A 26,959-nucleotide genomic window follows, 5' to 3' on the forward strand; every position below is an offset into this window, starting at 1 on the left:
GTCGATAGCATACATATCTCAAAGCCTCCACTGCTTATTCTCACCAAACAATATAAGGCACAAACGACTAAAACTAAATGCTACCAATATATAAATGCTAAAATATTATAAATAGGGAAAGTTTTACATACTATATACGTATATCAAACTAGAGTTTTGTGTGTAACTAGGATACTAAGGCCTAACCTCCCACCAGAATGGTGGCTTTTGATTATATTTTTATAAAGGCTTAACATACTTAGGGTTTTAGGTACAGAGCTAGGGTTCTCTTATACAGACGATATATATCTTTGACTAATTAAGCAGCCGGAGCATAGTCATAATCAGCATCATCGTCATCATCCCCATCATCCTCGGACCATGCAGCCGGAGAATAGACACAACCGGTCGTGTCATCGCCATCTTTCCTCATCGGAGGTTTACAGAAATGACCATTTCCGTTGTGGCCATTTTTGTCATGGTAATCTAAGAATACCAAACAAATTGAGCTCATCAATATTGTTGAAGTTTGGGACATATTCTTAAGATTGAAGGAAAAGAGATGATATATAGTTAAGGGAAACTGTAGCTGAGCTATAAGGCAATGAATTGAGGAGAAATGATGAAGGTATTTATAGAAGATAAATGTAAAGTAATAAAGAGGAATATGCAAAGGTTTAATTTGTGGTATTGAATGCTTGAAGTAGAATAGCTCGTCACATAATGTGCTCAAATGGCTCCATAATTGTGCAATTCGCATGTAAATCTGATAACTTTTCAAGTTTCACAAGGCCAGTGAAACTTGGGACATTCGAGTGTGTGTATATATATGGTGAAATTAAATTGGGGATTTAATTGTATGTGACGTTGTTTTAACTGGACAGAAAATTAAGAAAGAAATAAAACTTTTTGAATTTGTGGTGTTGAACATGTCATAATATTTTTGTGACTATAAAAACATATTATTATGGATACATAAAATGAAAAGTTTAAAGTTGAATAGTTTCTTAATATAAAATAATATCATTCTTATTTTAATAAACTTAAAAAGGAAAAGTGTCATTTAAAATAAAAAAGAGAAAGTAATTTATATGGTTTCAATATATATTCCGTGGAAAGGGTTAACATACAAATCCATCTAAATAATCAGTCAAATGGCTAATCATCAAAACCAAGACTTACAATTTAGTTCTATTGGTGAAAGTGAAAGCTTACTTCATAGTAATGTGATTCAATTCTCACTATCAATTCTCTTCTATGTACTTCTCTGTATCCCAATGCAACAGAAAATTTGTAAAAGAAAAAGGGGATAATACATAACGTCACCATAAATTTGTCTAGAAAATTCGATTGCACACTTAAATTAAGGCATGTTTGGAAAGTCACTCTGTATGAATTTGGATATAACTAGGTATAATTGCACAGTTTTGGCATGTATGTCTGACCAAGTAATTGGGTGTAATTGAGGGGCGGTAATTACACTATTCAAATTTCGAGAGAGGGCTGAGAATGCTGATAATAACATGGCGTAATTACAAGGTTATTTTTTGATTTTTTTCATATTACTCTTATTTCTATTCTTTTTTCTTTTAAACTTATTTTAATTTTAATTTTCTAAAATCTTTATTTATCAAATACTATTCTTTTTATATTATTTATCTTTATTTTCTTATTTTTTCATTTCTCAACCTTTACTTTACGCATTTCTACATAATTTCTCATATTTTATTTATTTTTTAATTACTTTTTTTTATTTTTTTTATTACACTTAGCTATGTTATTATTTTAATTTTTAAAAAAAAATATATCTTATAATTTTAGAAAGAATAAGTCACAAACTTGACTTATAATAAGTTATGGACGAGATTATATACACATGACTAAAAATGTTAAAATAGATTACTTTTTAATATTTAAATAGTATTTTTTTCTGTTTTAATCAAAGGTTTAAGATTCGAAGCCGAATGAAAAATCATGATAGAAAACACCCCTTTTGATGGACTTTTGTTTTGACTTTGCTCAATACTTCTAACATTATTAGTTGAGCACTATTATTGTCAGTATTACTCATTTTTTTTTTTCTGGTTTAATTATTTGATGTACAAAACTCACTGTAACTTTTAGCCAAAAGTTTTTGTATATTCAGGTTTGAACTAATTGAGACCTTTGGTTAAAGATGAATAGCTTCCATTCATTCCACTACATACCATAATGATAAAAATCCATTGCGTATGTAGATTATTAATTTAAGTTACAGTAACTTCAAAGGATTAAAATTTTGAATTCATAAATTTCAAATCTCAAATTCCGAAACTCACTGCATTTTTCTACCAAAAATTTATGTTTTTCAGGGGTTTGAACTTGAAACTTATAAAAGATTAATGGATTCTATCAATCCCCCTAGATCCCATAATGTCACGACCCAATTTAGAATTGTGACCGGCGCTTAGGAGCAAGTGCACCCAAGTAAGTCTCATTGGAAATTTTACAGAAAATCGGACAGAGTTCCCCTATTTTTGGACTATCCCAAAAATAAATCAGTCTTAGAAATCAACAACCAAACATCCTAATATAATACCAAACAATTGACAACTTGTCAATTAACCAATACAAGTCTCCACCATAGCTAAACCACCATGCAACCACTAGAAAAACTAATTTTCTCCAACTTTGATAAATGAGAACGATACTCAACATAAGACTATAATAACAAAAGAATACTCATGACACTAAATTAATGACTATGGAGCGACTCTAAGAGTTCAAAGAAAAGAGTATAACAATATAATAAAATCTCCGCCCACGCGAACAAGTGCGAGGCTCACCAAGAACTATCAACTTGTACGCTCTAATTAACGAAATCCTCGCCCGCGTCAACTGTTGTCTCTGTAAAAAAAAATTAGCGGGGAATGAGTCGCTAGCTCAGTGAGTAATAACACTTAACCATAAAAATGCCCTTTCAGANCTGCTGCTGCTGCTCGAAACCTGGATCTGTGCAAAATAGCACAGAGTGTACTATCAGCACAACCGACCCCATGTGCTGGTAAGTGTCTAGCCTAACCCCGGCGAAGTAGTGACGAGGCTAGACCAGACTACCACATAAACCTGTGCAATTTCATATATATATATATATATATATGTATATATATACACACACAGTGGAATCGAAACAGAAAACAGATAAACAATATGGGAGGGGAAGCATGCTGTGGGGAGTATAATAATTTCCAAATAAGAGTCGTCCAGTAATAAAGGAAAACAGGACAACTCAATAGTATGTAATGAAACAAAATTCAACCAGTGCACGGCATCACCCTTCGTGCTTTTACTCTCGTACTCACCAAGCATTAACATGCGCACCGCATCACCCTTCGTGCTTTTACTCTCATTCCTCACATATATCAATAGAATCAGCACGGAATGGTACATCGTGCGGCACGACATCACCCTTCGTGCTTTAACACTCTTTCTCATAATAAGCAATCAATGCACGGCATCACCCTTCGTGCTTTACACTCTTTCCTTACCATAAACAAACAATACACGGCATCACCCTTCGTGCTTTACACTCATCCTCACCCAAACAACAATCACAGACAAAAAGGGCAAGGGGATTAACAGTTTATACTAGAAATCCCGGCAAGGGAGCACAGTTGAACAATAAATCCCGGCAAGAGAACACATTTTAGACAATAAATCCCAGCAAGGGAACACAATTTACACAATAAATCCCAGCAAGGGAGCAACTCAATAACTCATTCTCTTCTTTCGCTTTCACCTCATAATTTACATCATCACTTGAGCCAATGCTCCAGAGATTTACTTATCTCATAAAATCTCACAAATTGTATTTCAACTCGAGCCAACGCTCCACGAAATTTAAAGATCACAATTTCCTTTCTCATACTCTTGCAACATATAGAAGTCATCAATCAACATGGAAGTTATAACCAAACCAAAAATATCCGCAATATAAGGACTCACGGTCATGCTAGACACCAATGTATAGAAACTCGTCACCATGCCTATACATCGTACTCGATCGATTAGCAAGTAGCAAACAAGACTCAACTCCTATTCCCTCAAGCTAGGGTTAAACCAAACACTTACCTCGATGCCTTGAACTCAACTCAAGCCTCAACTATGGCTTTACCCCGTAATTCCACCTCCAATCTGCTCGAATCTAGCCACAAATTACTTAATTACATTAATAAACACTAAATGAATCAATTTGAATGCATAAAAATGAATTTCCCAAAGTTTTTCCCAAAAATTCCAAAATCGCCCCCGGGCCCACGTGGTCAAAACCCGAGGTTCGAACCAAAATCCGGTTACCCATTCCCCCACAAACTCAAATATGTAATTTGTTTTGAAATCGTACCTCAAATTGAGGTCCAAACCCCAATTTTTTTGAAAAACCTAGGTTCTACCCAAAACCCCAATTTCACCCATGGAAATCCTTGATTTTAAGTGAAAAACATGTTAAATGATGTTAATGATTGAAGGAAATGAGTAAAAATCAACTTACAAATGATTTGGAAGAAGTCTTGCTCTTGGAAAATCGCCTAAGGAGTTGTGTTTTGAAAATGGGGTGAAAAATGATTCAAAATTCGACTAAGTATGGAAAAATGCAGGTTGCAGATTATGGGATTGCGAACTGGGGTTCGCAATTGCGAACCCCGACCAAGCATGGGAAATGCGATGCGAACCCTCATGAAAAACCCAGACTTCGCATTTGCGAGCAAAAAGTCGCATTTGCGACATGGCCCACTTTCGCATTTGCGAACCAAGGCAGGATTCCCCCTCCTCGCATTTGCGATCAAAGGCTCGCATTTGCGAGAACTTCTTCGCAAATGCGAAGATACCAGAACTGAAGATACCAGATTTTTCAAAAATGCAAAAATGCAATCCGACACCTATCCAAAACTCACCCGAGCCCTCGGGGCTCCAAACCAAATATGCACACAACCTCATTAACATCCTACGGACTTACTCGTGCGATCAAATCTCCAAAATAATATCAAAAACGACGGATCAAGCCTCAAAACTCATGATTTCTTCAAAATTTTCATAAAACATCAATTTTCCATTTTAAGTCCGAAACACGTCAAACGACGTCCGATTTCAACCAAACTTTACCGAAAGCGCTTAAACCACATATAAGACTTGTACCGGGCGCTGGAACCAAAATACGGGCCCGATACCACAGTCTTTTAATCAAATTCCATTTTCATTTTCCTTAATCATTTTCAGAAAACAATTTCACACAAAAATTCATTTCTCGGGCTTGGGACCTCGGAATTCGATTCCGGGCATACGCCCAAGTCCTATATTTTCCTACGGACCCTCCGGGACCGTCAAATCACGGCTCCGGGTCCATTTACTCAAAATGTTGACCGAAGTCAAATTTATTCAATTTAATATCAAAATTTAGCATTTTTCTCACAGAATTCATATTTAAGCTTTCCGGCTACGCGCCTTGACTGCGCATGCAAATCGAGGCAACCCCAAAATGAGATTTTTAAGGCCTCAAAAGCACGGAATGAATAAGAAAATACGTGATGACCCTTTGGGTCGTCACACCCTTTAAGACATAATGAAGAGTCACTCGCCTCCAATTTGCCGAAAGATACAATGGTGCAGATACTCGTCCTGCTCCTTCCCTTATTCTTCAGAATCGTGATAATCTTGCCTTCCCATATCTCGCTTTGCTCCATCTTAACAATGATTATGGTTTATTAAAATTGCCTTCACCTTTTACTATTGAGACTGAGCACTTTGCAAAATTTGAATTTTCTTATTATGGTTTAATATGTTTGATGAATAATATATACACATCACCAGAAGTCATCTTGTGGAATCCTGCTACTAAGAAATATAAGTGCATTAATGTACCATCTGAGTGTACGAGATTTACTTATATGAGACTTGGTTATGTTCAAGAAAGCAATGACTATAAACTTTTGAAAGTCCCTTTTGAGCCAATTTGGAGTAAAGATGAAGGAGCATATTTGGCTTGGGTTTATACCCTCAGTTCAGGTTCTTGGAAGACTGTACCATTCACACTTCTTAGCCAAACTGTTGCGTACGGACCTGAGATTTCTCTAAATGATTTAGTATATTGGCTTGCTACTTCAAATGTGGAATTCATTATTTGTTTCGATTTGATTAAGGATGAATTAAAACTTTTGGATGTTCCTGATGATCGTGGATTTTATCGTACTAATGTCCGTAGAAAGCTTATGGTTTTGAGGGGATATATTGCCATGATGGTATCCGTTGACGATGGTCTTAAGGACACTTTCTTCAGCTGATAGAATGGATTTCAATTCCATCTCCTGTTGAGGCAAAAGATATGACCATGTTGATTCCATGGTGGATGGTGGTAGTGTTTGCTGAAGATGCCTTAATACATTAATCAGGCCATCTGCAGTTTCTTTTGTTGCAAGATGCTTTTCAGAACATAGAACCTACAGAAGAAGTAGCAGTTAATTACCAAATGTTTACATATACATAAAATGTTACATTCAACAACATAATTGGACTTGTTTTTACTCTACTTTAATAGATTAACTCTTACCTTATGTTTTATCAGATATTTTCAGCTAGAGACCTGTTAGTTGAATTAAGACTTTGAAAACAAGGCACAAACAAAAATACAGACAAATATAATTCTTCAAATTTCATAAGGTTTTAATACTTTGCTTACAAGTAATAAGTAAAAGAATCGCAGTTGCAAAATCTTTATATCTATCAAAAATGAACAACTCAATCTAGCATCGATCTAATAGTTTGATTTCAAACTGACCTCTGCAAAAACTGAAACAACTTTTGGAAGGTATTGGTAGTTGGGACCTAGAAGTTCTCTGTCTGACCTGCAAGTGAGAAAATTGGTTAACATTAGAAGACTAAAAAGGCGTTAATACCCGAGACTTCATGTTAATGTTTAATTTATTTACTGAAAACACAGTAACAACTACCAGCAAGATGCTTTTATCAAGTTGGATCGCGGCATCAGAGAAGTCAATTATCATCTGTATTAAATGGTTTTACCACCTATAGAAATTTTTCTTATACCAGAGCATATCAAAACTAATGCAGTTGCACTATCATTAACTTGAACTAGTTACTACACTATTAATATACCACTTCAAATGTTTTATCTTGGGAAGACGTTTCTAAACATATGTTCTCATTTGTAATGTTCTCATTTTTTGTTTTACAACAAGGTAAATGTTAGATAATGAATGTAGACATAATCTTATGTAATATACATAGCTAGCATAATTATAGGGATTCACAACAGATTTATAGGATTTCATTTCCTTTTTGATTCTTTCCATAGTTAAGGCTCTATGTACTTGTATATATACTTGTTATTTCTTGAATACAATACAAGAGGGATTTCTCTATTGTCTCTATACTTTACATGGTATCAGAGCAGGTCTACTGCTCGCCGGAGTTGAGTCGAATCCGCTGCCGGAAATTCCTTGGCCGGAAGCTAATCTGAGGTCTTTTTGACATTTTCAATTGACTTGTGGTGGTTCTCTGATCATAGAACCACATTTTGGCAAAGAACAACCTCAGACCAGATCGTATTCTCACTTTGTTTGGTCAGGTTTGAGTTTGGTTTATTGGTTATTCGATTTCTTTAATTCTGTGGTATTTTTCTTGGAGGCTGCCTGTGTGAGAAGCTTGCATCTTTAATTTTGACTCACTGTGGTGATCGATTAGTGACTTGATATTGTCTGTTGGATCTTTCCTTATCAGAAACTTTTTTGGTCTCTAATTTTGTTTGAGTTGGGGACAAATTCGTTTGGTTCTCTGATTTGGTTGAGTGGATTATTAAAGTTGAATCCTGTTCAATAGATTGTTGATTTCGTATCTACCAGGATCTGTTTGAGTATCTTTTAGCTTCGGGGACCTCTGTTAGTTTAATCAGTTTGTTATTGAAAGAAAAAAATGATGGTAAAGAATAATAATGCAACAACTCCTAGTCCAACAATATTGGTTTCGGATGAGTTTCTAAAATTCCTTCAATATCATAAATCAGTTAAGGAATCTTCTTCAGTTACTGCCTTTGCTGGGTCAGATAAAACATGTCTTATCACCTCTTCCAATAAATGGGTGATCGATTCTGGTGCTACAAATCACATGACAGGTAATCCAAATATTTTTTCTAGCTTTCGCTCACATAAAGCACCCTCTCCGGTTACTGTAGCTGATGGATCAACTTGTAGCAGTTTTGGATCTGGGACTGTTAAACCAACTTCCTCTATTACCCTGTCATCTGTATTAAGTCTACCAAACTTGGCCTTTAACTTGATTTCTGTTAGTAAAATTACCAAAGACCTTAATTGTTGTGTTGCATTCTTTCCCGATCATTGTTTGTTTTTAGATCTTAAGACGATGAAGGTTATTGGTAAATGATATATATCTGGTGATCTCTACATTCTTGATGAATGGGAGCCACGGTTTGTTGCATGCTCTAGTATCGTGTCTCCTTTTGAAGCACATTGTCGACTTGGACATGACTCTTTGCCTTTGTTAAAGAAGCTCTATCCTCAGTTTCAGAATATTTCATCATTGGATTGTGAGTCATGTCGATTTGCAAAACACCATCGCATCTCGTTAAATCCAAGGGTTAATACGCGAGCTGAGTCAGCTTTTGAGTTGGTCCATTCTGATGTTTGGGGACCATGTCCGATTGTTTCTAAAACTGGGCATAAGTATTTTGTCACTTTTATAGATGATTTTTCTCGAATGACTTGGATTTACTTTATGAAGAGCCGCTCTGAAGTGTTTACTCATTTTTCTGCCTTTTGTGCTGAAGTCAAAACTCAATTCAATGCTTCAGTACGTACTCTAAGGAGTGATAACGCTAAAGAATACATGTCAGAGTTATTTCAGTCCTACATGAGACAACATGGTATATTACATCAGTCTTCATGTGTTGATACACCCTCTCAAAATGGAGTTGCTGAGAGGAAGAATCGGCATCTACTTGAGACAGCTCGAGCACTTTTGTTCCAAATGAAGGTTCCTAAACAGTTCTGGGCTGATGCGGTTTCTACGGCTTGTTTTCTGATTAATCGCATGCCATCTAGTGTACTCGATGGTAATGTGCCTTATAGTGTTCTTTTTCCGAATAAGTCATTATTTCCGGTGGAACCTAAGGTGTTTGGAAGCACATGTTATGTTCGAGATGTTCGACCATCTACTTACCAAGTTGGATCCCAAGGCGGTGAAGTGTGTTTTCCTGGGCTATTCTCGCCTTCAAGAAGGGTATCGATGTTAATTCTACTGAGCTTGGCAAATATTTAGTGTCAACTGATGTGGTATTTTTAGAGACTACACCATTCTTCTATGCACCTCCCCATTTCTACAAGCCAGGGGGAGGAAGATGAGTGCTAGTATATCAGGTTACCCGTACTTTGAACAGAACAATCAGATGATACGCTTCGATCTCCAGTTCTTCTATTGGAGCACCGATCGACTATTATGCCTTCAGTACCTGCTCTAGCAAGACCCTCCAATTGTTTCAAGTTTATTCGCGGAGGCGAGAGACAAATGATACATGTCCCGCACCAGTACCTGTATCATCTGATTCTTCCTCCTTTATGTATAGAGGTGGAGTCTGGAATGGAGTATAAAGGGAGACCTTTCAAGTTTTTTAACTGTCTCACTAAGCATCCAGAGTTTGAAGAAATAATAAGAAGCAGATGGGAAAAGGAGATAGAAATATGAAGGATATATGGTGTAATCTGAAGCAGATTAAGAAGGATGAAAAGGTTAAACAAGAGAGAATTTCAATACAACAAAGAAGGTGCAGCAGCTAAGGGAAGAATTAGCAAAACATTCAAGCACATGATGAGAATAACACAGCAGCTGATATGTTTGTGGTGGAGAGAAAACACAAAGCAGGCAATAGAGAATTGAAGTAATATAGAAGAGAGCATTATAAGCAAAGTCTCGAATACAATGGCTTCAACTAAGGTGATTCCAACACAGCTTTTTCTTTGCAAGCATGAAAGGGAGAGTAGCACAAAACCAAATAAAGAGTTTAACAAATAGCAATGGAAGATTGATCAACAATCCAGAGGGCATTGAACAGGAGATAGTGGGGTTCTATAGAGGATTATTAGGGAGATCAACTAACAACATGCCTACTATTAATCCTAGCATAATGAGGAATGGTCCAAGACTTAAAAGATCACAACAGCTTCAGCTTATAGCCCCTTTTACTAAGGAAGATGTGAAGACAGCCTTGCAGGGGATTGGTGACTCAAAAGCACCAGGTGGAGATGGTTTCAATGCCTACTTCTACAAGAAGACTTGGCATATAATTGGCAAGGACATTACAACAGCTGTTCTGAAATTCTTTGATGATGGTATAATGTATAAACCAATAAATAGGACAACAGTTACTCTGATCCCAAAAGTGAAAAATCCTTCTTCTATAAAGCAGTTTAGGCCAATATCCTGTTGCACTATTATTTACAAAATTATTTCCAAAATGCTCACAAATAGGCTGCAGTCAGTAATGGGAGACTTAGTTGATCTAAGTCAGGCAGCATTTGTACCAGGGAGAATACTAAGTGACAATGTTCTACTGGGGCATGAACTTGTTAAAGGATATGGGAGAAAAGGTGTGTAACCAAGATGTATGGTTAAAATTGATATGCAAAAGGCGTATGATTCTGTAGAATGGAGTTTCCTTGAGCAAGTACTTACAGAAATGAATATCCCAGGGAAATTTCTCTCTTGGATTATGTCATGTGTTACTACAGTGTCTTATGCTATTGTGGTTAATGGAAAGCCAACAACTCCTTTTGATGCAAAGAGAGGAGTTAGACAAGGTGATCCATTATCACCATATTTGTTTGTGCTAGCTATGGAGTATCTTACAAGGAGCTTGAAGACTCTTAAAGAGAAGCCTGACTTTAACTACCATCCTAGGTGTGAGAAGCTGAATATTATCCAACTCAGTTGTGCAGATGACTTGTTGCTGTTTTGCAGGGGAGATGTGGTGTCTATACAGCTATTATATGAATGTTTTCAACAGTTTTCAAAGGCTTCAGGGCTGATTGCTAATCAGGAAAAAAGTTGTATCTATTTTGGAGGGGTCACTGAAGATATTCAACAAAACATTATCCAGTGTTTAGGTTTTTCTAAAGGCTCTTTGCCTTTCAGATACTTGGGAGTCCCATTGAGTAGTAAAAGGCTAACTATTGCACAGTGTCAACCTTTACTAGATAAGATGTTAGGCAGAATCAAAAACTGGACAGCAAAGTTTCTGTCTTATGCAGGAAGGTTGCAGTTGATCAAAAGTGTTTTATTTGCTATTCAATCATTTTGGTCACAGATATTTCCTTTACCTAAGAAGATCCTACAAGGAATTGAGACAATTTGCAAGAGATTTCTGTGGACAGGTGAAACAGAAACCAAAGCTAAAGCTTTAATAGCTTGGAGACAATTATGTTGGCCAAAAACTGCAGGGGGTGTGAATATCACAGATATGGTTATATGGAATAGAGCTGCACTAATCAAACAACTGTGGAATCTAAACAAGAAGAAGGATAGATTGTGGATACAGTGGATTCATGCTTACTACATCAAACAACAAGTAATATGCCAAGTGAAAGCTAATCAAGCCTCATGGTTAGTGCAAAAAATTCTGGGAGCTGGTAAATATCTAACTGAGGCTAGCATAGCAATTGAAGAAGTGTTGAGCGTGAAGAAATACTCCATCAGATTGATGTACAGCAAGTTGAGAGGTGATCTACCTAAAGTGGAGTGGAGGAGATTATTGTGTAATAACTGGAGCAGTCCTAAATGGAGATTCATTTTGTACTTGGAAATCCTGGAAATGTTGTATACGAGAGACTGACTAATAGGATGGGGCATAACAATCAGTTCAGCATGCACATTATGTGAAAGGGTAGCAGAAAGTCATGAACACTTGTTTTTTCAGTGCAACTACTCAGCAAGTATATGGAGGAAGCTGCTACAATGGATGGGGATACAAAGGAATGTACAAGGTTGGGATGCTGAAAAACAGTGGGCAATAAGGCATGCATCAGGAAAGAAGCAAATGTGTGCAACATACAGAATGGTACTCGCGTGTGCTGTTTATTATATTTGGCAGGAACGAAACTGGAGAACCTTCAGAGGAACACAAAGAAACAGTGAGGAGATGATCAAACTGATAATCCAAGAAGTGCACTGTCGTGGAATGTTGAATTCTAAGATAGCAAGATACTTACAAAATTTCAATTTTTATCCATAATTTGTAGTTGAGTAGTTATGTAGATATGAGGGCACTAAAATTGGGGCTGCATGTCCAAATCTATGTGAGTTTTTGAGGGTTCTTGCTATACTTGTAAATATTTTCCCTGGTAATACGAAATAATTGATAAATCATATTGATGCAGGAATACTATAAAGTAATGAAAAACAACCACAAAAAGCAATTGACCAATATTGCTGAGGTAACAAAACCAAGACTTGCAATAGTAAAGTAAGAGTAAATGAGGATAAAACTAGACCAAAAGAATCCAGTACCTTTCGACCATTGAACATAACTGTTCGTGAACAAGTTTGGCTTCAACCAAATCAGCTTTTATAGGCAGGCAATTCAACCAAGATGGAATAACCTACCAAATGTGTTGGAATAAGAATTATGGGAAATTACATTGGAGGAGCATCATTTCATCACTACAGACCAGAATATTATGTTTTACCAAATTTAATGGATGAGAACATTCACAATGAAACAAAACCTGATCAAAAGGTATTAACAAACAACACACACCGTCGTACTAATCACATGAAGTATATTTGCAGTCAATTTCCTTAACATATGAAAGTGTCTACAGTTCCTTTTCTACTGACTGAAACACCTTCAACAAAAGTTTAATTAAATAAGTTGGAAGTATTAGCACATATGCAGCAGTAGCAGTTACTCTTTTACCTCTTATTTAGTTGAGTTGTTAAGATTCAGTTCCTACTTAGTTGCTAGTTTTAGATTACATTAAGTCTCTTATTTAGGGGAGTTAATTTTGTTAAGTTGTTACGTTCTCCTCCATCAGAGGAGTTAGCTTAGGGAGTTAGTTATTTGCTTCTTGTATTTAAAGGTCATTGAAGACTCAATAAAGATCATCACTTTCAAGTCTTTATATGGTATCAAGAGCCTAAATAACACTCTAACGAGTAAGATCCTTATTTTCTTTTTCCCTCCCACCCTCCACAAATGGCCAACACCACCAGCGTAGTCAATGCTGATAATAACACCACCACGACTATTGTCCAGTTCAATCCTGCATCCCAACTTCCGATTAAACTAACTGAAAGTCATAATTTTGCGACATGGAAGGCACAATTTTCCATGCTCATGCACGGCCATGATCTCTTTGGTCATCTAGATGGGTCTACTCCTGCTCCATCCAGCACTATCACAACAGGCACAGTCACTAGTGTCAACCCAACATATGCTCTTTGGTTCCGCCAAGATCAACTAATTCAAAATGCACTCATGGCATCTGTTGATCCAACAATTGCCACTACTGTTGCAACTGCTGAGACTGCGAAGAAAGGATGGGATGCATTACACACTGCCTATGCAAACAAGTCGCAAACTAGAATCTTTAGTCTTCGTGATCGTCTTGCAGACTCAATAAAGATTCCCAACCAGTCACCGAATATCTACAAAATATTCGCTCTCTTTCTGATGAACTCTCGACCGCTGGTGCCCCGGTCACAAACTCTGAACTCATCGTTAAGATTCTTAGCGGTCTGGGTCCAGAGTTTCGTGAAATTTCAGCAGCTATTCGGGCTCGTGAGTCTACAATTTCCTATGAAGAACTCTATGAAAAGCTCCTTGATCATGAACTTTTCTTGACGCATGAAGAGTCAAAGAAACCTGCTAGCTCAATCACTGCAGCTTATGCTTCACAAAATAAGCCTGCTCCTGCCACCAACCGGAACAATAGGCGCACCGCTAACAACAACAGCAGCAACAACCAGCAGTGGCGATACAACAATCGATCTGCTCCTACCAACCAGCAGTCACGCTATTCAAACACCACCAACTCTGGACGTGTTAGATGCTAATTATGCAACAAAGTAGGACACGTTGCAAGTGTATGTAGGTCCGAATCTCATAATCATTATGAGGCCAAGGCCAACTACATTTCAGCCATGCAAACAGCACCAAATCCTTGGATTCTCGACTCCGGTGCATTTCATCACATCACTGCTGAACCGCACAACTTGCAAGCATACAATGGCATGGAGCAAGTTTCTATGGGTGATGGTAACAAAATATCCATAACTCACACTGGTTTAACTCAAATACATGCATCAAATAATGCTTTCAAACTCTCTAATACTCTTTGTGCTCCTAGCATTAAACAAAACTTGGTTTCAGTTTCAAAATTCTGTCAAGATAATCTAACTTCTGTTGAATTTTTCCCTTTTCATTTTTGTGTTAAGGACTTGAAAACGCAGACTCCGTTGGTACGCGGTCGGAGTAGAGCTGGTCTGTATGAGTGGCCAAATTCATCTTCACCAAGAGCACATGTGGCCTCCCCCAACTCCTCTATTATCACTTGGCATCGACGATTGGGTCATCCGCACGCAAGAGTTTTAAATTTTGTTTTAAATAAATTCTCGCTACCCTGCTTGCGAGAAAAAATTTCAGTTTGTAATTCTTGTTCATCAAACAAAGTTCATCGCCATCCTTTTCAGCAACTTACGCTATCAAGCTCAAAACCATTTCAAACAATATTCAGTGATTTATGGGGTCCATCACCGGTTTTATCAATTGATAAAAAGTTATATTACTGCATTTTTGTTGATCAATATACAAAATACACTTGGCTTTATCCATTGGAAACTAAAAGTGAGGTTAAAGAACTTTTCAAAGATTTTCAAGCATTAATGGAACGTCGTTTTAATACAAAAGTTCTGTCAATCTATACAGATAGTGGTGGAGAATATAAAAGCCTTGATCCATACTTAAGCTCTCAAGGTATTGAACATCTTTTAGCTCCTCCATACACACCTCAAAGAGTTGCTCTTGCAGAACGACGTCATAGACATATTATTGAAACTGCAAGAACATTACTTCATGAAGCTTCGCTTCCGACGTCTCTTTGGTCGTTTGCTTGTCAACATGCTGTTTATCTAATAAATCGCTTGCCTACCTCACTTTTAAAAAATCAATCACCCTTTCAAATGTTATTTGGAAAAACACCTGATTATCACTCTTTGAAAATTTTTGGGTGTTTATGTTATCCGTGGCTAAAACCATACACAAAAAATAAATTAGAGCCGAGGTCGACCCCGTGTGTTTATTTGGGTTTTTCATCAAATTATCATTGTCATCAATGTTTTGATCCGAAAGCCTAAAAAATATACCTGTCTCGTGATGTAAAATTTTTTGAAGATATTTTTCCTTTCCAGAATATATTTTCAAAAATTTCCTCAAATTTTAAAACACTTGCGTGGGAAAAACCAACCCAAACAAACTCAACTGCATCTCCTATTTTCTCTCCTTCAGTTAACATAGATTTACCCTCCCCAGTGATTTTACCCAATGCAGAGTCCATCTTACGTACAACTGAGACCATCTCCTCTGGCTGCGCTTCAACAGAATCTGCAAATCCAGGTATATCTCTTCCTCCAACCTTGCCTACCCCTCCCCCTCTTCATGATATCCAATCTTATCCCCCTCTACCAACCCCAACAGTTATCCCTAGGAATTCAAATGACTCCCATCCTACAGAGTCTCTTCCAAACTTATCAACAATACCCTCTTCATCACCAATAAATACCCAACAACCATCAACCAAAATTACAAAGCATCCTTCTTTTCCAATAGTTTACAGCCGCAAAAACAGTGCAATGCAATCACATAACCCAAATATCACCAACACATCTGTCTCACTTCCAACAACCACACAACCTGCTCCCTTACCCACTCCAGTCATGCCAACCAACATACCTCCTACCCAATCTCAAAATCGTGTTGTCACTCGTTCACAAAACAACATTCAGAAAACAAAAAAGATTTTTGACTACATGGCGTATTTGTCACCCACAATCACCCCATCCACTTTCCGTCAAGCTAACAAATTCCCCGAGTGGCAGAGAGCGAATTTGATGCATTGATGAAAAATCAAACTTGGGATTTGGTACCAAATGACCCCAGTAAAAATATTGTGTCTTGCAAGTGGTTATACAGGATAAAGAGAAAAGCTGATGGAACAATTGATCGCTACAAGGTGCGCCTCGTTGCAAAAGGATTTACCCAAAGGCCAGGAGTTGACTATCATGCTACGTTCAGTCCGGTTGTGAAACAAACTACAGTTCGATTGGTGCTCTCAATGGCAGTTCAACAGAATTGGCCACTCAGGCAGCTTGATGTCAATAATGCATTCCTACAAGGACATCTAGAGGAAGAGGTCTATATGGTTCAACCTCCAGGCTTTGAAGACGAGCAATTTCCCTCATATTTGCCGTCTAAAAAAAGCAATATATGGACTCAAGCAAGCTCCTCGAGCTTGGTACAACGAACTCAAGGCTCATCTTCTTTACTTGGGATTTGTAAAGTCTGAGTCGGATGCCTCCCTTTTCATTTGTCAACATTCTTACAGTGTGGTGTATTTGCTCGTGTATGTAGATGATATTATCATCACAGGGAGTCACAAGCGTATTGTTGATCAGGTTATTTACTCACTTGTTGAACGTTTTTCGATTAAAGATCTTGGAAATCTCCAATATTTTCTTGGTGTCGAGGTGCTCCGTGGTGATGATGGAATCATTCTGTCACAATCTAATTATATCAGTGATATTCTGACGGAGGAAAACATGAGTGACTGCAAGCCGGCAAAAACTCCAATGAGTTCGACGGAAATACTTAAGCTCAATGATGGTGCGGAACCAACTGATGCTACTCGATACAGAAAAGTTGTGGGTAAGCTACAGTACTTGTCATTCACCCGACCAGACATAAGTTTTTCTGTTAACAAACTGTCCCAATTCATGCACTGTCCATCTGAAACACATTGGAAAGCACTCAAACGCGTGCTTAGGTATCTCCAAGGAACGATTCAGTTTGGTCTCCGCATACTCAGACGCAATGATTTCAAGCTTCACATGTACACTGATGCGGATTGGGCTGGAGATGTGAATGATCGAACCTCTACTACAGGTTATGTACTGTTTTTTGGATCAAATCCTGTGTGCTGGTCATCCAAGAAACAAAAAACTGTTGCTCGCTCATCAACTGAGGCTGAATATCGTGCAGTCGCCAGTGCACTTGCTGAAATTAATTGGGTAACGAACTTGTTGAAAGAATTATACATTCCTGTTCTGCACGCACCAACCATTTACTGCGACAATGTTGGTGCAACATATTTGTGTGAAAATCCTATGTTCCACAGCCGCATGAAACACATTGCTGTGGACTTTCACTTTGTTCGCAAGCAAGTGCAGCAAAGACAAGTTCAGATTGTCCACATTCATTCAGCAGATCAGCTCGCGGATACTCTCACTAAAGCACTGCCCAAGGCATCCTTTGACAGTAACTTATTCAAGCTAGGCGTTGTTACACACCGCCTACCTTGAGGGGGGTGTATTAGCACATATGCAGCAGTAGCAGTTACTCTTTTACCTCTTATTTAGTTGAGTTGTTAAGATTTAGTTCCTACTTAGTTGCTAGTTTTAGATTACAATAAGTCTCTTATTTAGGGGAGTTAATTTTGTTAAGTTGTTACGTTCTCCTCCATCAGAGGAGTTAGCTTAGGGAGTTAGTTATTTGCTTCTTGTATTTAAAGGTCATTGAAGACTCAATAAAGATCATCACTTTCAAGCCTTTACTTTCAAGTCTTTATAGGAAGGACAAAAAATTTGAGAAATTTGTATACGAATGTATCATCTGAAAAAGGAGAAAGAATCTCAGAATACATTTATGCAAAAAAATACGTGAAATCTTCCTTTTTCGCATGTGATAATAGTAGAAGGAATTAGTTGGGGGTATCTAAGAGTTAGGAAAACAAAATAAAAACAAGAGAATAAAAGATAAGAATGCATAACCAAAAAAAAGGACATATACCTGGGCTGAGTCGATACTTTCACCATGAAACTGATATATCTTACCAAGTGCAGAAACAGCATTATCATATGCACTTTCATTTTCAAGTTCACGAGCTTTTAAATGCGTAAGGACAACATAGATCCTTGAAAGAGCCTCTGGTTCAGGTCAAAAGATTAAGTAAACACAACAAATATATCACTTCTTATTCCCTTCTCCATGATGAAAAGGATCTCGATATCACATTCAACAATATCATACCTCCAACAAAAAGTTTGAAAAAAGACGGACCATATTCCGCCCAAAGGCCAAGTCCATAAAGAGCATTCTGAACAAAACATCAATGTAAGCACTAAGCACAAATAGCAAACGCAAGTTGACTGAAAACTTTTGCAACCATTAAGATGTACAAACCTGTCTAACATTTGGGTGTTCGTCACTGCTTGCTTCCAAAACTAAAGGAAGACATACATCATAGTACCTAATTTTCACATGACGCAATTGTCAATTTTGGAACCCAATTTAAGAAAAACCCAATACAAATATATATACCTACTTTAGAGCTGCTTCAGGGCACTCCTCCACAAGAGAATTAAAGATGAGAATAGATATACATCTCTCGTTAGTTGTATTCTCCTTGGCCTTCAAAAAGCAAGAGATTGAATGTTGGAAGCAATAAACGACCAAGAGTGTTAAGATGATATTGGTTATAACTTACCCACATAGGTAATAAATATGGCGACAACTCGTCAAGGAAAGGCAAGAAAGAAGCCTTGAAAGCTTTGATCAATGTGCGCAATATTTCACCTACCTAATAAAAAAGATAGTATGATTTGAGAATTATGGTAGATTCAAAGTGAGATGCTTATAGAAAGACAACATTGTGTGCTTAATGTCTGAAGTCTTTTCTTATATAGAACATACAGAGTTGAGAACTCTTTCTTCTTGTTTTCTTTCCGCACTCAATAATTCAGCTTCCTCAGCATCAAAGTCTTCTGTTTTCTCTCTCTCACTCAGTTCATTTTTTCTGCTTGAACTTTCTGTAATGACACATTGACGATGCTATGAACCTGACTTTCAGTGAGAAGTGGTCCACATAGCTGAAAACATGTACTACAAAAGGATCATTAAAACAGAAATACTTCTTTTGCCATTTTAACTTGCACTCTGCCACTGTTGTTGTCCCTTGCTTTGACACTACTAAAAAAACATTGAAATAAGTTGACTTAACAGGGATTTGCTGAAAGAAGGTTTCTATGGAGTCCATCTAGTACAAATTTAATAATCGTTCTGTCAGTCTCACTAGTCTTTCCTAGTCATGTCAAGAGAACTTTTGTGATTACACTCTGTCGTAAATTTGATTCAAACACCACTTTAAGCATTTTATTATGGTTTAACCATGCCTTTGTTGGTATTAATTCTGCATGTTCACACACATAACAAGAATATATACAAGAGTTGTACGAAGCTTTCTTTTACTTTTAGTAGAATATGCTAGTAACTTATATGAGTTTGGACGAGTGTTTTATTTAGATATTTAGTCATATATCGACGTGGCCATAAAAATTGGAGTTATTTATTGTGTGGGAATGTATAGGCAACAGTTAGATCATATTGGAATATAAAAAGCTAAAACAGAAATATACCACCATGCATCATAGGAAAAAACTTGCTAACCTGCAGGCAATTATTCAATTCATACAACATGAGTCCACATATTTCTGTCATAGGCTCCTGCGTGAGATAGCATATTAAGTGTCACTTTCTCTTAATCCAAATCGACCAAACTTAAAAAAGAAAAAGAAACAACATATACTGATGTTAAGACAACCTTATGCAAAGCCTCTACCAAAGCCAGTACTATATAGTCTGACAACTTTGTGAAATATGACTCACTTCCACCTTGAGCAATCCCTTTCTCAACAGCTAGCTTAGCAGAACTCAACAGGAGGGACATGGCTTAGACAGCAAAAATTAGAAAATTGCTTCAGCAACAGGAAAATTTACATGAAAACAAAGAAACCATATGAAATCACGACAATTCTCACCACTAACAGCATATATCTTGACATCATTGCAGGTATAGAATTTCAGAAGCGGAACCAAAATTGAAACAGCCTGTTTCATGCACCAATGATGTCACTTGTTTAATTTGACTTCACTCAACAGCACATGAGAAAAAGAAAAACATGCAGGTGATCATTCATGTCAACCTGAGGAGTCCATGGGTAGAAGTCTTCCTTTAATATTCCAGCACAAAAGCATAGCATAGCACAGCTTTTAGCTTTCACCCGTAGAACTTTCTCTATACTGCAAAGATGCGAAGTTTTAGTAAGATCCTAGGTACTCATATTCAGAACTTTAATCATATTCAGGAGATCGTGATTATTTAATTAACTGTTGTTGGGTAAGGCAGAAACAGGTGCATCAGAAGAATTTGAAATTAGGATTAATTTGGCAATCCAACTCAGACTTTGAGTCAGCAGCATGTGCAGAACATAGTGAGTAGAGGCTTGATATATAGTGCTACTCCATAGTTCAAGCTTTTGGCCGGTATCCATCTTGTATACTACCGGTTAATCAGTTAATGCAGAATCATATGCAAATAGTATACACTGAGAGATTCCATCTTGTATACTACCGGTTAGCTAATCCATACGGCTCTGGTATTATTTGAAAGAATTTGAGCATCCAGCTTAAAACCTTAAGCAATAGGTGGAACGGAGTCTCAGATCTTTATAAGACCCTTTGGATACCCGTTTATACACGATATAGTCATCTATATAACTCAACCAAAAGAAGAAAAAAAAAACTAAATGAACTTGGAAAAAGTCAAACCTCAATGATAAAAGCTTACCTATTATCATCTAATTCATTAGTTCCATAGTCCGACTGTGTAGAGATGGTCATAGCAGGTTCAAGTTGAGCACATTGAATAAAAAAGGGCATGAATGCACTCACATAAGGAAGAAAATTCTGTCCAAGGCAATGACAAATTCTAGTATATGCCTGCAACGAAATAAAGAAAATAAAGAGAGGCCAATCCAAAAAGAAACTTTGATATTAAACTAAAGTGATTAACACATACTGTTAGCAAGTCAATAATAAGAGGAACATCCCCTTTCACTTGTAATGACAGAAGCACTTCCATAACCTTTAATGACAACAATAGAAAGGAAATAAATAAAAAGTAAGCTCTATGTTGAGAAATGACCAAAGGAAAATAAGCTCACACCAGCGCATGCCAAGACAAGAAAAAGAATATTCCAGGAGAGGCAGAAAGGTATCCCTAACATTATTTAGTTGTACATAATTGCTGAAAGATGTAATAACTCAAATAAGAGTAATCTATACTATGGTTTGACTTCAGTAAAGCCATCTGACAAAGCATAACAAATAAAACAAGAACGAAGCAATCCCTACCAATAGCATCAATGTTATGTGTTCAGTATCCCATGAGTAGGGCAGTCGGGTGCACAAGGCATCCCGCGTTCACGTAGGGTCCGCAGAAGAGCCGCACCCCAAGAGGTGTAATATAGACAGTCTACCCTAATGTAAGCATTAGTGGATGCTTATAGGACACACGGAGACAAGATGGAACCAAAAAAGATGTGTTCAGTATCCCATTAGTATAGCGTCATTATACATGCTCAATCAATGGCATCAATGTACGTGTTCAATCAATGGACCAATATACGTGTTCAATCAATGGAATCAATATACGTGTTCAATACTGGGGCATAATTTGTAGAAGACCTGCTTTTCGTCGCCCCTAAATTTCTCTTTGCCAACAGCCATCGCAACAGAGCTTATGCACTCTATTGCGGGTCGAAGAATGAGATTAGATTTCAGATCTGTGTTCCTCAGGACAGTTTTCAAGTGTGACATAACAGTGTCATAGTAGGTTCGGAAGTGCTCCTGTTGACGTATAAAATATTAATCTTCATGATTCATGATATCAGTAGAAATATGACTGAGTCAAAAAGAAATGCACCAGTTAATACCTCAACAGAACGAGATATACTAGCTAATGCAGTTAATGCTTGTTGTTGGACTATTGGTTTGTCATTCTGCATTTCAAGCAACAAAAAGACATCATTAGTCTCTTGCACTTGTTAGCAGTGAAGTACCTACAATTTGGTGCCTCTATATTCGCGCACCTGTAGAAGTACAAGCAGTTTACTAACTATTCCTTCTAGGTAAGATATTGAAGTTTCTGGCTTGCCGAGCACACAGAAGGAGCAGAGAGCTCTAGTGGAAGACGCCTATAGAAATTCCAAAAGAAAGTAAAAAGACCAAATTAGTTGGCATCAGCAACTGAATGGAGGAGTAACGTCGCATCTATCAAATCTTTAGCCTTATCATTTTTTTCCAAACTTGATTTGAAGGGTAAATTTTAGATTCATCCCCTGACATTCAGTCATATATTACAATCATTCGATGTTCTTGTAAAGTCAGCAAGAGAGCTCTTATTGCAACCAAAATAATGTCAAAATAAAATTTTCCAGAAATACATTGTTGAAGCCAACAAGTTAGATAAAACTTTAATACTAATTGTGCAAATATCCAGAAGGGATGTTACACAATACATCCTTAATTTGCCCCAGAGTATGATTACATAAAGAAATCAAGCAAATGCAATAAGATGAGTGGCCTGATAAAGAAACTACTCAAGTATTGTCTCTGTGGACAAAAAACCAAACTTTTAAAATTGAAGGCATATTAAAACCTAGGCAAGGTTAAAGATTTTTATTGTATGGTATATGCAACCCCCTTGTAAATTGTACATAACACATAGAACAGACCTGCACTTGTGGATGAAAATCATCCATAGCTGCAGTTAATGCAAGGATTATTTGGTTATGATATCGTTCTTGCATATCTGGACGGAAGTCAATCAACAATGAGGAAATTGCCCTACAAGCAGCCCATCTGACTCGAGGATGAGGATCTTCGAAACAATTAAGAACCATATCAACCACCTGCTCCAGATTCTTAATCATCACCTGTAATAGGAAAGAAGCCATGATTCCAAGGTAACCGCCTAAGAGAAAACAAAATCTATGAGATGACTTTAAACAGTAAACATAATATAAAGTATTCTGGTAAATTAATAGGACGAGGGCAAACTATCTTATAAATTTAAGCAGTTTTCCAGCAAAAACCACAGCTTAAACGCTACGAGTTGAAATAATATCTGTTATAATCAAACTATAGCCATTATAAATACAGAACTAAGATATGTATTGTTGTACCTTTAAGCAACCTTTAGCAATGAAAGCAAGTGCAAAGATAGCTGCATGGCGCTTCTCCCACTCTGGAGCATCCAAGTAAGTGCATAGCTGCTCTATGGCAATATGAGCAATAGATTTACCTCCTAATGCACGAGAAAACCGTTCTAAACACTCTTTACCAAATCTGAAGTTACTTGTTTCCCCTGTATCATCTTTCATGATCTCGACACTATGCCAAGCAGGGTCATCCTTAACATCTAGTAATAACTTCAATAACAATGCAAAACATCTGCTAATAAACAAGGGCAGCCTCTTTATCATACCTGGGGCCCTCTTTCTCGTCTGAACCAGAGTTATCAAAATTCCAACTGCCAAGTTCCTCGTCCCCTCTTTCAAACGCTCGTCCTCTGCTATCTCGAACATGGTAGACACCAAATCCATTAGCTGCCTCCTCAAGAACCTAGGCTCATCTCTCGCAAACTCCATGAAAAGTATCAGCACGTCGTGTGCTGCGACCTCCTCATCACTGTTGCTCAATGTATCAGTCAACCTTCTCAGTAGAGCTGGCAATAGCTCTTGAAACCGCTCCTTTTGATTTGAATTTGATACGCATTGAAATTGAATGAAGCTTATCGCAGCAGTCATGCCCGCAATCCTATTATCAAGATCGAGGGTATCATCATTTAGTGTATTAAGTAACCGTGAGTGCACATATTTTACCCAAGGGACTACTGTATCGCCTAGGACGTGAGCTAGTTGCCCAAATATAGAGGAAGCTGACTCTATTAACTTGTATGAAGATGAATCAAGGCATTGGTACAAGAATGGCAATAGTTCAGGCCAGTCGTTACGTGGGAGAAGTGAAGCTGCTAGACCCGAAACAGTGTCACCGAGGTGTTTGAGGATGGATTCTGATTCTTCAATAAGGATACGCGCAAGGAGAATAGCTTTAATGGTGAATTGAGTTGAAACACTTAGATTCCACCAAGTGGACAAGTCATTATCAGAAGTAAGCAACTTCTTTAGGAAGACAGCACACTTTTCACGGAAATCAATGTCAGAGTCGTAGATTAAGATAGAAAGCTTAATAGTAAGGGAGTCAGGATCCTTGGTGCTCCACATGTATTCGGAAATAAATGTTTCGAACGGAACATCCATTACTGTATTTTGACAAGAGAGAGGAGTATGGAGATGTGTGAATGCGGTATATCTAGCATTAAATCAAATGAATATGTAGAAAAGATGTTTCCCACCAATACCATATGAAAAGGTGAAAAGTAGAGGGTAAAGCGAGGCAAGGCGACTTGGTCTAACCATTCCATTTGTAGGAGGTAATGAAATGGGCTTAGTTAGTCAACTGATCCTTTAGGAAAGGACAAATAGACCAAATCAAAATGAAGAAATAACTCAAGAAAACAGGACCTCTAGGATTAGCGCAACAAGTTTGCCTATTTCGTTTCTTGATTATTTAAAAAAAAGTATGGTGCCTAAATTATTATTGGGTTCAAACTAGTCAGCTTTTCCAAACATTAGTGAACAACCGGCAAGGAATGTCAATGATCTAATGTGGCATTGACATTTTGCCATGCAAGTTGTTTTATTATATATTCTCCAGCAGCTCTAATTTCCTTTAATTCAATTATTTAATGGGAGTATTATTCTTCAAGATCTATAAAAGAAAAAAGAAAAAGTCTTTTCTGGAAGATGCCTAGGGGTCGAGTCCAAAACTTAATTAATAATTTTTTGAACATAAAATATATTTTTGATGTTAAAAAAAAAAAAGATACAATAATGGGTATTTCGCAGTATAAAACTGCGAAATATTAAAAAAATAATTTTTTATGACATTTCGTAGTACAGTACTGCGAAATAAGCTGATTTAAGGCCCCACCAATAATTAACTGACATAACAATAATTCAAATACATAAAACGCAGTATAATACTGTGAATTACTTTGAAAAATTGTACACCCCAAAATTGTATAATACTGTGAATTACGTTCAATTTTATAAAAATTCATTCAACACTTAAACTTCAAACATACGTTTATTCTCTCTTCTCCTTATCTTTCAATTTTTTACAATGTCTGAAGTGCCAAAAATAAGGGTTTCACTGTATTGAGAGGGGGGGGTGAGATTGTGGTGGAGAATAACTCTGTCAGGTATAGCTCACCTCCACAGTGTCATGTTAAATTGCCGCTTAATATGGAGTACGATACATTAGTATCGTTGCTACGTAAAAAAAATGAGTGAGCGGAGGCGTTCGGTTAGCCTTAAAGTAACCGGTAGATTTCCTTATTCAGTGACTCCGCAGGGGTTTGCTTATTATTCTGAGTTTAACATCGAGGATGATGAAACTCTTAGAGATTTTTTGCGGATTCCGGATGAATACAGGGAATTTATTGTAATAAAATTATTGGAAATGTACGTCAAGGTGGAAGACGTTCCTAGTAATGAGGGCGTGCATAGCAGGGATAACCCCCAATCATCGGGTGGTTATTCTGGAGCAGTGTTTGCCGGACAGATTGGAGATGAAAGAGCTTGCCTTGATTTAAACTTGTCACCACAGGCGAATGAGCAGCCAGAAAATAATGTTTCCACTTTATATAATCAACAAGACGACTGGTAAACTTCAATTTTACTACGTTTTAGCGATTTTTTTTTCATATTTTAATTGGATTTGTATTAACACTCATATTTTTTATAGGGGGTACCGTCCGGATTTGAATTTTACAAGTTATGACCTCGCCCCTAGTTGGAATCTGCGTAGGTCTGGAGTATTGGACCACGGTGGTCCATCTGGGAGTTATCACCAACCTGAAAATATCCATCATGAAACGTCAAGACAACACGATTTGTAAGTAAAGTTATAGCGATATCTAAAGTATTTTTCCTGAGTATTGGGTAACTTAGGTTTTTGTTCGTTTTGTGCAGTGAAAACGAGCTTCTTGGAGATAATAGTTATGTATTGGTTCCAGGCTTGATTTTTGACGCCCGGTGCCACCGAATAATTCTTAATTATTATAAGTCTCAATTTCAACATTTTTAGATTTTTGTTAACTTAATAAATTAAATTAAGTATGATTTTTGAAATTGGAGATAATAGTTATGTATGGGTTCCAGGCTTGGTTTTTGACGCCCGGTACCACCGAATAATTCTTAATTATTATAAGTCTCAATTTCTACGCTAAAAGGATCTACATTTTACTACGCTAAAAGGCTCTACATTTTACTTCGCTAAAAGGCTCTATATTTTACTTCGCTAAAAGACACTATATTTTACTGCACTATAAGGCTATACAATATGAACATAACATCAACAATACAAATAAACAAAATAAATAATATTATTTAACACAAACAATCAAGTAGCATTTTTGGTCACAAACATAACATAAATTCGGATATCAAATAAATCAAATCGGGTATAGAAGAAACAAAATTAAACACTAACATAACAAAAATTCACATGGAAACATACTAAACAATACTAATGCATGACTATATGAGTTTCGGCATAAACTAAATTGAAATTCCTCGATGTAAATATTATTGAAATCGAATTTTTGCACCCGAAACACGCAATCCAAAACTTCTTTTGTGTGTGGGACCTACACTTCTTGCTCTTTATGGGACGGATGGGGCCGAA

At 37.0% G+C, this 26,959-nt stretch overlaps 1 pseudogene; it reads right to left on the minus strand.

The window, feature by feature from the left end:
- Positions 1-5,586: 5,586 nt before the first annotated feature.
- LOC109245021 lies at positions 5,587-24,566 on the minus strand (annotated as a pseudogene).
- Positions 24,567-26,959: the final 2,393 nt, after the last annotated feature.

The sequence above is a fragment of the Nicotiana attenuata genome, unplaced genomic scaffold, assembly GCF_001879085.1.
Source record: "Nicotiana attenuata strain UT unplaced genomic scaffold, NIATTr2, whole genome shotgun sequence".
Taxonomy (NCBI): domain Eukaryota; kingdom Viridiplantae; phylum Streptophyta; class Magnoliopsida; order Solanales; family Solanaceae; genus Nicotiana; species Nicotiana attenuata.